The following is a 13,101-nucleotide window of genomic DNA, read 5'->3' on the forward strand; positions in this document are numbered from 1 at the left end:
CATCCTGGAAATGCTCTGCCTTTGGCACAGCTGACCCTAGCCCCTTTCCTGTGACTGTAGAGATTAATGTTTGTACTACAATCTTGTTTTGAGGAAAATGTGCAAGAATTCTTACTAACCAATTCCTCATTTGATCTTCCTAGATTCACAGACAAACATCAGTACTTTCCTCAGGACAAAAACTGACAGAATTGGAGTGGATATTTTTTCTGTAGCTGAGTACTCCAAAAGAATATTGCATATTTAACACATTCATATGCGGTATTACCCACGGGAAGAGAAGCAGAGGGAAAGAAAGAGAAGCTAGGTATCTCCTAGCTCTGCAGTGCCTTACTAGGTTAGTCCAAGGAGGATGTAAGATGAAAGAGCTGTCTTGGTATGTTATGGTTCATGGGTTAGCTGCTAGTGAATCAACTGCTTTTCCTTAGATGTGTTTCTTTAGTGTTTCATGGCCCAGAGGACAGGAAGAAGTAGGGATTAGTTCACTGTGTGTATTTTTGTTATTTCAATTTTCTTATTTTTCCATTTCTCTTTTTCCACTCTCTTCTACAACTCTCAGTTTTTTGTTTCCTTTATGCCATCTCCAGTTGTGTTCACATGGGAATGACTGGCTCATAAATTTAAATGAATAGTGCTGGGTGGATAAGCAAGTAGATTCTATGTCATGTGGCCTCCACTCCAAGCTACAATATTTTCAGTGCTTATCCAAAGATTCTTGCAACACATCTGAACTTCTCTGGCCTGCCCAAATCTATCAGAGTAGAAATCCCTGAAGACCAGGCTATTCTGTAAGATTTACGATTCTTGTAGTTGTTAGTCAAGTGGAGACTGCATCTGTCTTCTGGTAGATAAGTATTTTTCAGTTTCACTATTGTCTGAAACAAGGTGGTGCATTTTTTTAAGAGACAATGTAATATATAGGAAGGAGCATTGACCTGGGAACTAAATGCAAACTCAGCTACCAACTACTAATGTGATTTTGCTAACCTTGAACTAGTTATTCACTCTCTGCAGGGTTCTGTTTCCTTATATGAAAAGAAGTATCTACTTGTCTGTGTGAATTTTAGATGTACATTCAATAAATAATTTATGATGTCAGCAATTTCTTTTTCCTCTACACAGACTGAATCTGGGTTGCGAACATAGGTGTATATGGTATAGTACAGAGTAATACTGGAAACAATAGCAGTTATCTATTCAAGTAAGAAATAAGTCATGCATCTTGGTGTGTGAATATGCAAAAAAGTACACATATAAGCTATAATGGGTTTAAAAATAGTATTGTTTCCCCACATTCTATGAGTGATACTTGTTGTCCTAATTATTTACTATTGCATAACATACCATCAAATGTCAGTATGATAACAGAAACATTATTATTTACTGTTGTTGTTTTTTAATGATTTGCCTCAGATGAATGGCTTCTCTGCTCTACATAAAGTTCACTGAAACAGGAGTCTTCTAAGAACTTAAGTGGGTCACAGAGTCCAAGATGGCTTTACTCACATGCTTTGGTGGGTGTGGCTGGAGATAGGTTCAGGTCTTTGCTCTAATGAATCCTAGGGCCTCTCTCTGTCTATAGTTTCTCTATCAGGGTAGCTTTCTCAGGGCTTCCAAACAACACAAAAGTGGAAGTTTGTAGTCCTTCCTAAGTTTTAAGTTTTGTAATCATAAAGTGCCATTCCATTTCACTTTTTGCTTCAGTTGAGTCACAGGCCAACTAGCATTCACAGAATTAGCTCACTGGAAAATTACTTGAGAGACAAACGACTTTATGTTTATCATTTCTTAAAAAAAGTAGGACATATATTGAATTGTAAAAAGAAAATAAGGTAAAACTTTCCATATTTTGATAGCCTTATGAAAAATATATGCATCATATAATGCCATATTGTTTGAAAAGTGTGTATATCTGTATAAGAGAGAGACAGAGATACAGAGACAGAAACAGAGGTAGAGAACACAAGATAAAAAATCTGCAAGATAAGTGTAAGGGTTGCTGAAAGACCACCATGTGGTTCAGGCAGAAAAGTTTATTGGGAGAACCAAATTACCAGCCCACACCAGATGTTGGTGTGCAGAGAGGAAACTAATGGTGGAGAGAGATTATATAAAGAAAGGTGAGGAAGAGATGTGGCCAAATTGTATGAGGAAGTGACTTCAGAGGATGAAGAAATGACCTCAGAGCCTGGGAGACCCCCCCACCCCCACTACACCCAGGTCCACCAGTTATCTGAGTTACAGTTGCTGGGCAGGGCCTTCCTAGGGAGGGCCACATGCAGTTTTGCATGGAGTGATAGCAAAGGGGACTGGGTCTACATGTGGTTTCACATGGAGAGAAAACAAAGGGAAGGGCTATTTTTCCTAGGCAGTTCTAAAAATAAGCAACAAAAGGTTTAGAATAGTTGCTATGGTTTTTGAGTTTACTGTTTTCTAAATGATTACAAGAATTTATTCTAGGTTGGAGGCAAGCACACACGACACTGAGTTCTAAAGGATCATAGAATCAGAAGCAATAATTGTATATTAATTGAGAAATTGTAGAGAATAATAAAATGTATATGTCTTAGTTGTGCTAATTTAATATACAACTCATGAATATATACATATTTGCTGTAGCATTAAAATGTTTCTTTCAGTATGGCCTTGCTGTCTTGATTACCTTTTGTCTGTGGTATTTTGATGAATGTTCAAGGTTTAACAACTATTGAAAAAATGACCCAAATTGTGTATTTCATAATTGCCATGATATAAATACTGTCACTACTATAGTTTGAATTTGAAATATCTCCTCAAAAGGCTTACATATTGAAGTCTGAGCCCCTGGCTAGTGGTGCTATGCAGAAGTGATTGGATCATGCAAGAGAGTTAACTTCCTCAATGTGTTAATGCATTGATGAGATCACAATGAATGGGGTATCAGGCAGGCTCAGATTGGAAGGATTAGGGCATTGAGGCATACCTTTGAAGAGTGTCTTATATTCCTGACCCCTTCCTGTCTCACTACTTCTTTTCTTCCTTCCACAAGAGGATTAGCTTCTTTGACCACAGGTTCCCGCCACCACCAAAATGTTCTGCCTTGTCTCAGGCCTACAGCAATAGAGCTTGTTGACCTTGGAATAAAACCTTTGAAACCACAACCTAAAATAAAAACCTTTCTTCATTTGAGTTGTTTCTCTCAGGTGTTTTGTTACAGTGGTGAAAGACTGATTAACATAGTCACCACAGCTGCTTATATGTTACCAATGTACCAAGATAGTTCTACTATATACATACAATAAATTTTAATTATCTCAAGAACATAGGTGAATATAAAAGGTAGTAAAACCTTTTTTAACCAATAGCTGGGTGTGTTGGCACACTCCTGTCATGTTAACTTCATGGAAAGTGCCAATAGGCAGAGCATGGTTCAGGTACTTGCACTGCCAGGAAGAGAGATCCTATTAGTGCAAAGAATGATAGAGGCATTGCTCAACAGTAGAGTACTCACCTAGCAAGTGTGAGGTCCTGAGTTCAAGTGCCAGTACTGTTAACATATACATATATATGTGTGTGTATATGTGTGTCTATATACAAACTCATATATGTATATATATGTGTGTAACTTATTTGTTTGTATTTTTAATTATTAATAATGGCAGTATTTATCATCGGGCTCTGGGAATTGCTAATTTCTTTTAAAATCAATAATTGTTTCTTGTGTCTGTACACCGTTTGGTTTTGTATTTCTCTCTCCATGCTCACAATATGATACATTTTTATGATTTTAATCCCCAGGTTTTAACAGAATATGTTATAAAATTTGTGTATACAGTTTTTTTCCATGTTTATAACACCCTCTCCTAATCAATCTTTCATAGTTGTTTCAGTTACATTTGTTTTGACTACCCCCTTACCTTCTTGTAACTTGCCTTCACTCAGTTACAGAGTAGTTTGCATGGAAATGAATCTCTCATTTTTTTCTCTCTCAATGTAATTTTATAGAATACAAATTATAGTTAGCATCAGCATGTGTTGGGGATTCACTCTGCCCTTCCCCCAGCCCTGGGGCAGTGTGGGAGGGAGCCCCTCACACTTCTGGCTTCAACCGGAAGAGAAGCAAGCGGTCCCGGCCTCTTGGTTCGGCCATGTGTCTAATGGTGGAGGCCTGGCCCTTGGGGGATTGTGGTCCCCACCCACAGAGGAAGTTTCATAATATCACCTGATGGGCAACCTAGCTCAGCTAATCAGTTAGTCACCCCAAGTCCCTCCCCTTCCACTTTTATCACCATAATAGATTCTTCTGCCTGCCCTCTGGATGGGTGAGATGTATGGACCATCGAACTGTCTCCCTGATGCCTCTCTCCACCGCTGCTCCTGACATGTGACAGGAGGGGGGGGTATTGGCAACCTTTCCTCAACTTAGTGTAATCCATGAGAACACACTTTGTTCCTCTGCCAGCAGGAGGAATAAAAGCCTAGTGTTCTTTCATAGTTTGGGATCAGGCATTTCCCCCCTGGAGATAGGGGGAAAAGGGGGTCCAGAGCCCCCCAACAAACATGCTTGTGAGTAATTACAACTGATACAATTCAACTGATGGGAACAGAACTGGGCAGCAATCTATGACCATAGAATGTCCTAGTTATGTGCATTAAATCTGCCATTACCATGGAGCTAAGTTAGGCAATACCATGTTTTGTATTGTTTCTTTCATGTGAAGGACAATTATGTTTTCAATAAAATACCGCATAATACAGAGCTGCATAATACAGAGTTCTACAGAATACTTTACAAGGAAGATTTACAACATTGGTTTATTCCTGCTGGTTTAAATTTTTTTTCCCTTTATTGTCAAAGTGAAGTACAGAGGGGTCACAGTTTCATATGTAAGGCAGTGAGTACATTTCTTGTTCAACTTGTTACGTCCTCCCTCATTTTTCTCCTCCCCCTTCCCTTCCCCTTCCCCCCTCCAGCCCATGACTTGTACAGTTGCTTTATACCAAATGGTTTGTAGGTATTGCTTTTGGAATCATTTGTCTTTTAATCCTTTCTCTCTCCATTTTGATATTCTCTTTCCCTTCCCTAGTTCTAATATATGTATATACATTATCCAGGGTACTCCGATGAGATACAGTGATAGCAGGGGTACAACCACAGGAAGGGAATATGAGAGAAACTGAAAAAGTATGGTTTCACATGGCATGTTGAAAATAATTACAACAGTGATACAACACTCATTTCCATAACATGCAGTTCATTTCACTTAGCATCATCTTATGTGTTCATAAGCACATAGCTATTGGGATACTGTGATCTTCTGCTATGACTAGCCTAAACGTGTACTAATTATTCCCTCTTAGGGAAACCATAGAGTCTATGTTTCTTTGGGTCTGGCTCACTTCACTTAGTATAATTTTTTCCAAGTCCTTCCATTTCCTTACAAATGGGGCAATGTCATTCTTTCTGATAGAGGCATAGCATTTCATTGTGTATCTGTACCACATTTTCCTGATCCACAATTCTACTGAGAGGCATCTGGGTTGATTTCATATTTTAGCAATGACAAGTTGTGCTGTGATGAACATTGTTGTGCTGGTGGCTTTAGTGTGGTCTTGCTTGTAATCTTTTGGGTAGATGCCCAAAAGTGGGGCTGCTGGGTCATAGGGGAGCTCTATGTTTAGCCTTCTTAGGAACCTCCACACTGCTTTCCAGAGTGGTTGAACAAGTTTACATTCCTACCAACAATGTAGTAGGCTTTATTTTTGGCCACATCCCTGACAGCATTTGTTATTATTAATTTTCCTGATAATGGACATTCTTACTGGGGTGAGGTGGAATCTCAATGTTGTTTTATTTGCATTTCTTTAATGGCCAGTGATGTAGAGCACTTTTTCATATGTCTCTTGGCCAGTCTCATTTCCTCTTCAGAGAAGTCTCTTTTTAGGTCTTTAGGCCCCTGTTGAGAGGCCATTGGTTCGTTGAGGATTTGTTTTGGAGGAATTTAATTTTTTGAGTTCTGTGTATATTTTATATATAAGGCCTTTGCCAATTGTATGGTTGGTAAAGATCTTCTTCCAATTTGTGGGCTTTCTTTTTACCTTGCAATCTATGTCCTTTGCCCTGCAGCTCTGCAGTTTGATGTAGTCCCATTTGTCTAACCTTTCTTTGATTTGTTGTGTTTCTGGGCCTTTATTAAGGAAGTTTCGTCCTGTGCCAAGGAGCCCAAATGTTTCTCCTATTCCTTCTTGTAGTGTTTTCACAGTATATAATTTTACTTCAAGGCCTTTGATCCATTTGGAATTGATTTTGGTGCAGGGTGATATATAAGGATCTATTTTTAATTTGTTAGAAGTATTGAACCAGTTTTGCCAGCACCATTTGTTGAAGAAGCTGTCTTTCTTCCATTATATTTTTTAACTCCTTTATCAAAGATTAAGTAGGCATAGTTCTGTGGGTTCATTTCTGGGTCTTCAGTTCTGTTCCATTGGTCCTCAGGCCTGTTTTTCTGCCAATACCATGCTGTTTTTATTTCTATAGTTTTGTAATCTAGTTTGAAGTTTGGTATTGTAATTCCTCCAGCACTGTTCTCCCTGATGTTTTCTTTATGAAGGGATTTGTGAGGGGACTAGGTAGAATTATAAGGAGGATATGTAATAGCCAGCCAGCCTAGGAAATAATCACATCTCTGACTTTGTTCTGAGACAGTTAACATTTGCTTCTTCTCCTATTTTATATTTCATTAAAGTAACTATTCAGTCAAATATTGTGTGAGGATAGTCCATACAGAGAAACTCCAATGCCCTCATTTGATAGAATTTCTCAAACTGTGTTCTAGTTCCATGCCTTTCTTGTTATATTGATTTGTTCATCTCAGAAACTTGAACATGTAATGGTAACTGAATTTTCTGCTCCAGATTGACTTTTTTTGTTATCTAGGTTACTCTCTCAAATGGTGATTGGACAACAGAGGTTTGATGGTATTTTACTAGGAGAAGAATTTCTAGGAGTAATTAGAAACTGAAATCTTTTTTAAAAGATAAACAAGACTGTAAGTCAAAACATCAGGAGCTATTTGTGAATTTAAATTTTTCTTTTTAACTTTATTTATTTATTTTTCTTATTTATTGTCAAAGTGATGTATAGAGAGGTTACAGTTTCATAAGTTAGGCATTGGGTACATTTCTTGTACTGTTTGTTACCTCCTCCCTCATTTCTCCCTCCCCCTCCCTCTCTCCCTCTCCCCGCATGAGTTGTTCAGTTGGTTTACACCAAACAGTTTTGCAAGAATTGCTTTTGTAGTCATTTTTCTTTTTATCTGGTGTTAATCGATTTTGGTATTCCCTTTCACTTTCCTAGTTCTAATACCAGTATATACAGTTTCTGATGTACTCAGATAAGATACAGTGATAAATTTTTCTTTGTAGCCTCAAGTTATCGAAATGACCACGGGCGACTTAAGAGATCAGTGATTACTCCTTTGTATAAGTAGTTGTAGTTGGAAAAGCCATCTCCTTCTTGATATCTGACTAGAAGTGGCGTCCTTAACTAATGTAAAAGTAGTTTTAAAATTCTTAAAACTTGAACTAAGTCTAGTGTCTCCTACAAATACTCTGAACCACTTGGAAAGCTGAGATGATGAGGACTGTTGTTCCAGGATAACTCAGGAAAAATCATTCTTGAGCCACCAACTCAATCTAAAAAGCTCGGGGTGTTAGTATGTACTAGCTATAAAGGGAAATGCAGATAAGATCATGGCCAGGATGGCCCAAACAAAATATCATGATCCTATTTCAAAACATCCAGAGTTGAAAGGACTGAGGGAATGACTCAGTTGGTACACAACCTTCCTGATAAGTGTGCAGCCCTGAGTTCAAATTCCAGTATCACTAAAAAGATTATTCTTAGAACTTGAAATACTCTTTGCCTGTGTTATGTTCCCCATTTCCTTCCTTTTTTCTTTTTCATTGTTTCTTCCCATTCATTCTTTTTTTTATCACTTCTTCCTTCCTTTTTCTCTTACTCCCTTCTTTCTTTCCTCCTCCCTTCCCTTCTCTCCCATTCTTTTGTTCCTTCCTCTCTACCTCCTTTCCTCCTTCTTTCTTTCTTTCTTTCTTTGTTCTTCTAATTCTATCATACTAGAAAACTAATACATATCTAGTAGTGAACTTTGTAGGCCATGGGTACTTTGAAGTGTAGACTTTAAATGCATCCTATTTGTAGGAACAATGCTTTAGAATAAGCTCGATAAATTTGAATGTTTTATCCTTCAACTTTCCCACAAAGAATCACTAATCCCAGTCTTTTCTTTGTAATTTTTTAATTTTTATTAAGTAGTTGTACAAAGTGGTTTCGACTTCAAACGTCAAGTTATGAGTACAATTGATCTTGATCAACTTTACCCCTTCCATTGTTCTCCATTTCCCCTGACTGTCCCTACCCTCGTTACATAGTTCAATATTTATGTAGCGTACATGGAATAGAATGACTGCATTTGTTCACCCTATCTCCCTCCATTTGTACATGTTCTTTTAATTTTGACAGTCAAGAATTCTTTCACTGTGAATCTGAAGCAAAGGCAACATTTTACTATGGCTTAAAAGGTTAATCTAACTACTCTGTGTTTTAAGCCAAAATGGAACATAAAGGTCCATGAAGTATTTGCAGTGGTAAATGGTCCTACATTACAACCAGAAAGACTTGTAAAAAGAAATGTTCATTAGGACTACAAATGGATAAAAAGACATTTTAAAAATGAATCTAATTGTGCATTTCTTATGAGAAATTCTATTATCTTCTTCAAACTCCAATAGCTTTGAGAATGTCAAAGTCACATATCTATCAAGTTACATAGCTATCGAGAAGTAGTGCCAGGATTTAAATTTAATTCTTTCAGTTGTCAAATTCATGTTGCTTTCCAATTTACAGTCACTAGGCCATGAGTAGATAGTAAATGCTGCTCTGTACTGCTTTGATCTGGCTGTTTGATTTCATAAAAGAGGATTTCCAAGTTTACTTTGTAGTGACTTAGGTATTCCATTTGAGAGCTAAGCAAGATTGGCACCCAGGAATCATGTATCTGTTCACCTGCTGTGTCCAATGAATCCACATTGAGAAATGAAAAAAAAAAGAATCCTGCTCTCATCCAGGAACTGGTCTGATGATCAAAATTAGTTCTTATTCATGCTACTATGTGCTGGACTATCCTGTATAACTAGCTTTCTAGTTTACCTAGAGAAGGTCATAGAAAAACAACACTAGACAAAGTCACACTGAGACCATAATGGGATGAAGCATAGGTAAGATAACTGCGCATTCCATTGAGTTTCAAACATCCAACTCTGTCTCCCAAATTGAAGTAAATTTTCCAATTAGGTTTAACTGAATCAACCCTCTTTGTAGATACATTTTATTTATATACCCAGTCATAGACTTGGACACATTTTTTTTAGACTAGATCTTACTGTGTCCTAGACAGGCCTTGAACTCACTAGGTAGCTTAGGCTGGCTTCAAATCTGCAATCTTCTGCCTTAGCCTCCAAGGTGGTATGCACTATCAGTCATTGCATGTCCTCACTCTCTGATAGAATCCTATTTTGTGGAAACCTCTGTTTAATTAGACTATTCCCAAGATTACAATCTAAACCCAAACCACTTATCAGATCATTCTAACAGCCTCTTTCTAAGAAAACCTCTTGAAATATATTGTGTCCCTCACTTGTACAAGTAATAGGCCCAAATGGTTGGATGAACAGAATTGATAACAGATTCTTATTATAGTCTGGGTCCATTCTGTAGCCTATTTCTTGCTTGAATTATCCTTTAAAAAGGCATTCCTGGGCTAGGAATGTGGCTTAGAGGTTGAGTGCTTGCTTAGCATGCACGAAGCCCTGGGTTCGATTCCTCAGCACCATGTAAACAGAAAAGACCGGAAGTGGTGCTGCAGCTCAAGAGGTAGAGTGCTAGCCTTGAGCAAAAAGAAGCCAGGGACAGTGCTCAGGCCCTGAGTCCAAGCCCCAAGACTGGCAACAAAAACAAACAAACAAACAGGCATTTCTGATGGAGGACACTTTTGTTTGCTATGTGAAACAATATCTTAAGTTTGGTGTGTGTGTGTGTGTGTGTGTGTGTGTGTGTGTGTGTGTGTGTGTTCCAGTCCTTTGGCTTGAAAATCAGGGTCTGATGGGGCTGGGGATATAGCCTAGTGGCAAGAGTGCCTGCCTCGGATACACGAGGCCCTAGGTTCGATTCCCCAGCACCCCATATACAGAAAACGGCCAGAAGCGGCGCTGTGGCTCAAGTGGCAGAGTGCTAGCCTTGAGTGGGAAGAAGCCAGGGACAGTGCTCAGGCCCTGAGTCCAAGGCCCAGGACTGGCAAAAAAAAAAAAAAAAAAAAGAAAAAAGAAAAGAAAATCAGGGTCTGGGCATAATCCCTGAGCTTTTTCTGCTCAAGGCTAGCCCTCTACCACTTGAACCACAGCACTAATTCCAGCCATTTCTGACTAGTTTACTGGAGATGAGTCTCAAGGACTTTCCTGCCCTGGCTGCCTTAGAACCGCTCTACTTAGATCTTCACCTCCTGAGTAGCTAGGATTATAGGCTTGTGTTCAGTTAATGTACCTTCAGTGTCAATTTAAAATTCAAGTAATTGGGTACAGTCCCACAGATGAGTCAGTAAAGAGAAGTGGCTGTTATTGCTGTGAGGGGCTTAAAGCAGATAACACAAGGACATCTTGTTAGAAAACTTAGTTTCTAGTTTTTTCCCTATTTGTAAATGGTTTCATAAACAGAATCAAGTTGTTTGCCCTCTTTGAGACTTATGGATTTATATCTAAAATAAGAAATTTGGATAGTAGAGGTCTCTGGGGGTTCTCTTAAATCAAATATTGGGTGGTTCTATTATTTGAAAGCCACTCTAGAGATATTATCTGCTTTCTCTTGTAGATAATGCCATGTAACTCTGAAGAGTTTTGCTATGTAATGTACCTCAATAATTTACTTTTGAAAGATATCTGAAGTACATAAAGGTAAAGTTTGTCATTTTCTTCACAAATATTTGCAAACAGATGGCTGGCATAATTGTTCCTGGTGTTAAAGCAGATACTGTTAAAATATAATAAGAACCAGATAAATCTGCAAGAACTCTCTCAACTCTGTCTCTAGAGTATCAGTGCTAATAAGTCAAATTAGTCATTTTTATTTAGGAGATATAAAAAGGCATATGGCTTCATGCTGTACCAGATGTCATAAAATTTTGGAGAAAAGTGTTGCTTACAAAGCTTCTAGAGGGATTGTTTCATAAAAGTACTTTAACCTTTATAGCTTACAAAACTAGTTGGTTTCCTTTCTTCATAAACAATTTTTTTGGCCTGAGTTCTCTTTAAGAATGAAGGTTCAGTAGGTAGGATAGAAAACACACTGCTAGGAGAAAAATAACTGGACTGCTGCCTACAGGAATTTTTGTTTAAAAATGGATTTTATAGAAGCTAGGATTTTTATGTGAGTCTAAAGCATGTAATGATAAAATAGATTTAGAATTTTGGTTTTAAGTAAAATGAGAGTACATTCTAAGAAGATATCTTGCATCTTTTAACCATTATGCATACTTGAATTACAATGATGAGCACAATATGTACATATTTCATATGTGTTAATTAAAATATCTTAATTCATATTTAAGTTCCTTTCAGTTTTTGGTCTCTCTTTTTACCGTGTTGAACACTGTGCATGTGTGTGTAACTGTGGAGTTAAAGGATCTTTCATTTACTGTGATTTAGATTTCAGAATTTGTTTACTCTTGCATTTTCTCACTACTACTATTTTATTTCCTTATTTATTAACCTTATATATTATTATATTATAATATCATATATTCAGAAAGATATCTATCTTTTTTTCCTTTTAATGTTTCGTTAAAGGAAGTCAGGCTAATTGAAAAGGTAACAAAATTTGAAATAGAAATTTACAATTCAACCTCTACAAATTTCTGCCTGAGTCTGTTATTGAAATTGTGGTTGACATCATGCAAAAAATATGTTATAAGAGATTTGATCAACGAGAAAGGCATTGGACATAATCATAATCAGTAAGATTATCAGAAAAATATAGTTCTCAAACACTAACAGAAATTCAGTAGTTTGATATGAAGGATACTTGTAAGGATAAATAATATTTCAATGATAATCATTAGAAAAAAAACTACCAATTTTGGCTGCCTGAATTGCAAAGTTAGCATTTGAGTTGTCATAGTAACTTGCATACATTTGTTCCTTGAAGTGATTTTGATTATGCAACCGTAGAAGACTTTCAAAAATTTTTATAATATATTAGATTCCTTATGCCCTCAGTTTCTTTAAAACAAAATTACATTTCAATTCTTATCTTTTAAATTGTACTAAAACCAAAGTGTGTTTTTTAATCACATTTTGCATAATATATTATCTACAAATCTATTAGATAATGAATTTGTTATATAGTTTTATAGTTGACTTTTACCATTATCAAAAATGAATTAAAGTAGTTGATTTTAACATTTCCAAGGATAAAGATTTCTTATGTCTATGAAAATACTTCTTGGAACTTACCTCCTCTTTGCAGCCAAGAAAGCAGCTGTTCATTTCACATTTTTCAGTTATGATGCATTATAGTTTCTACTAGCTCAGCATTGCAGGTTTGCCTTCTACTCATAATCATAAAAGGAACTCAGTAGCCAAACATGTGACTAGCATATGGTAGGCCTTAGGTTTGATCTGCAGCACCACAAACTAAGGGGACAAAATGGAGGAAAATGAAACATAAATGGTAGCACATGTCATTCATTTAACAGATGAGTTTACATATTGGTTAGGAAGCTCTTGGTGAGAACTGATTAACTCCTTAGACAAGTGTGGTACTCAAATTGGGAACTCCTTGTTTAGAGTTGTACAATACTACATTCTTACTTCATTGACTTTGTTGGTCTAATTCTCAAAGTGGTACTGAGGACTCCCCTTTCCAAATATAAACCTGTAATTTTAGTGGGATGTTACCAAAATGGCACTAGTATAATACAATACATTGGTCACCCTCATTCTAGTTATCTTTTAAGGCTTGTTGTGGGAGATGGAGATATAATGCCTGGCTTA

This window comes from Perognathus longimembris, chromosome 28 (assembly GCF_023159225.1).
Source record: "Perognathus longimembris pacificus isolate PPM17 chromosome 28, ASM2315922v1, whole genome shotgun sequence".
NCBI lineage: Eukaryota > Metazoa > Chordata > Mammalia > Rodentia > Heteromyidae > Perognathus > Perognathus longimembris.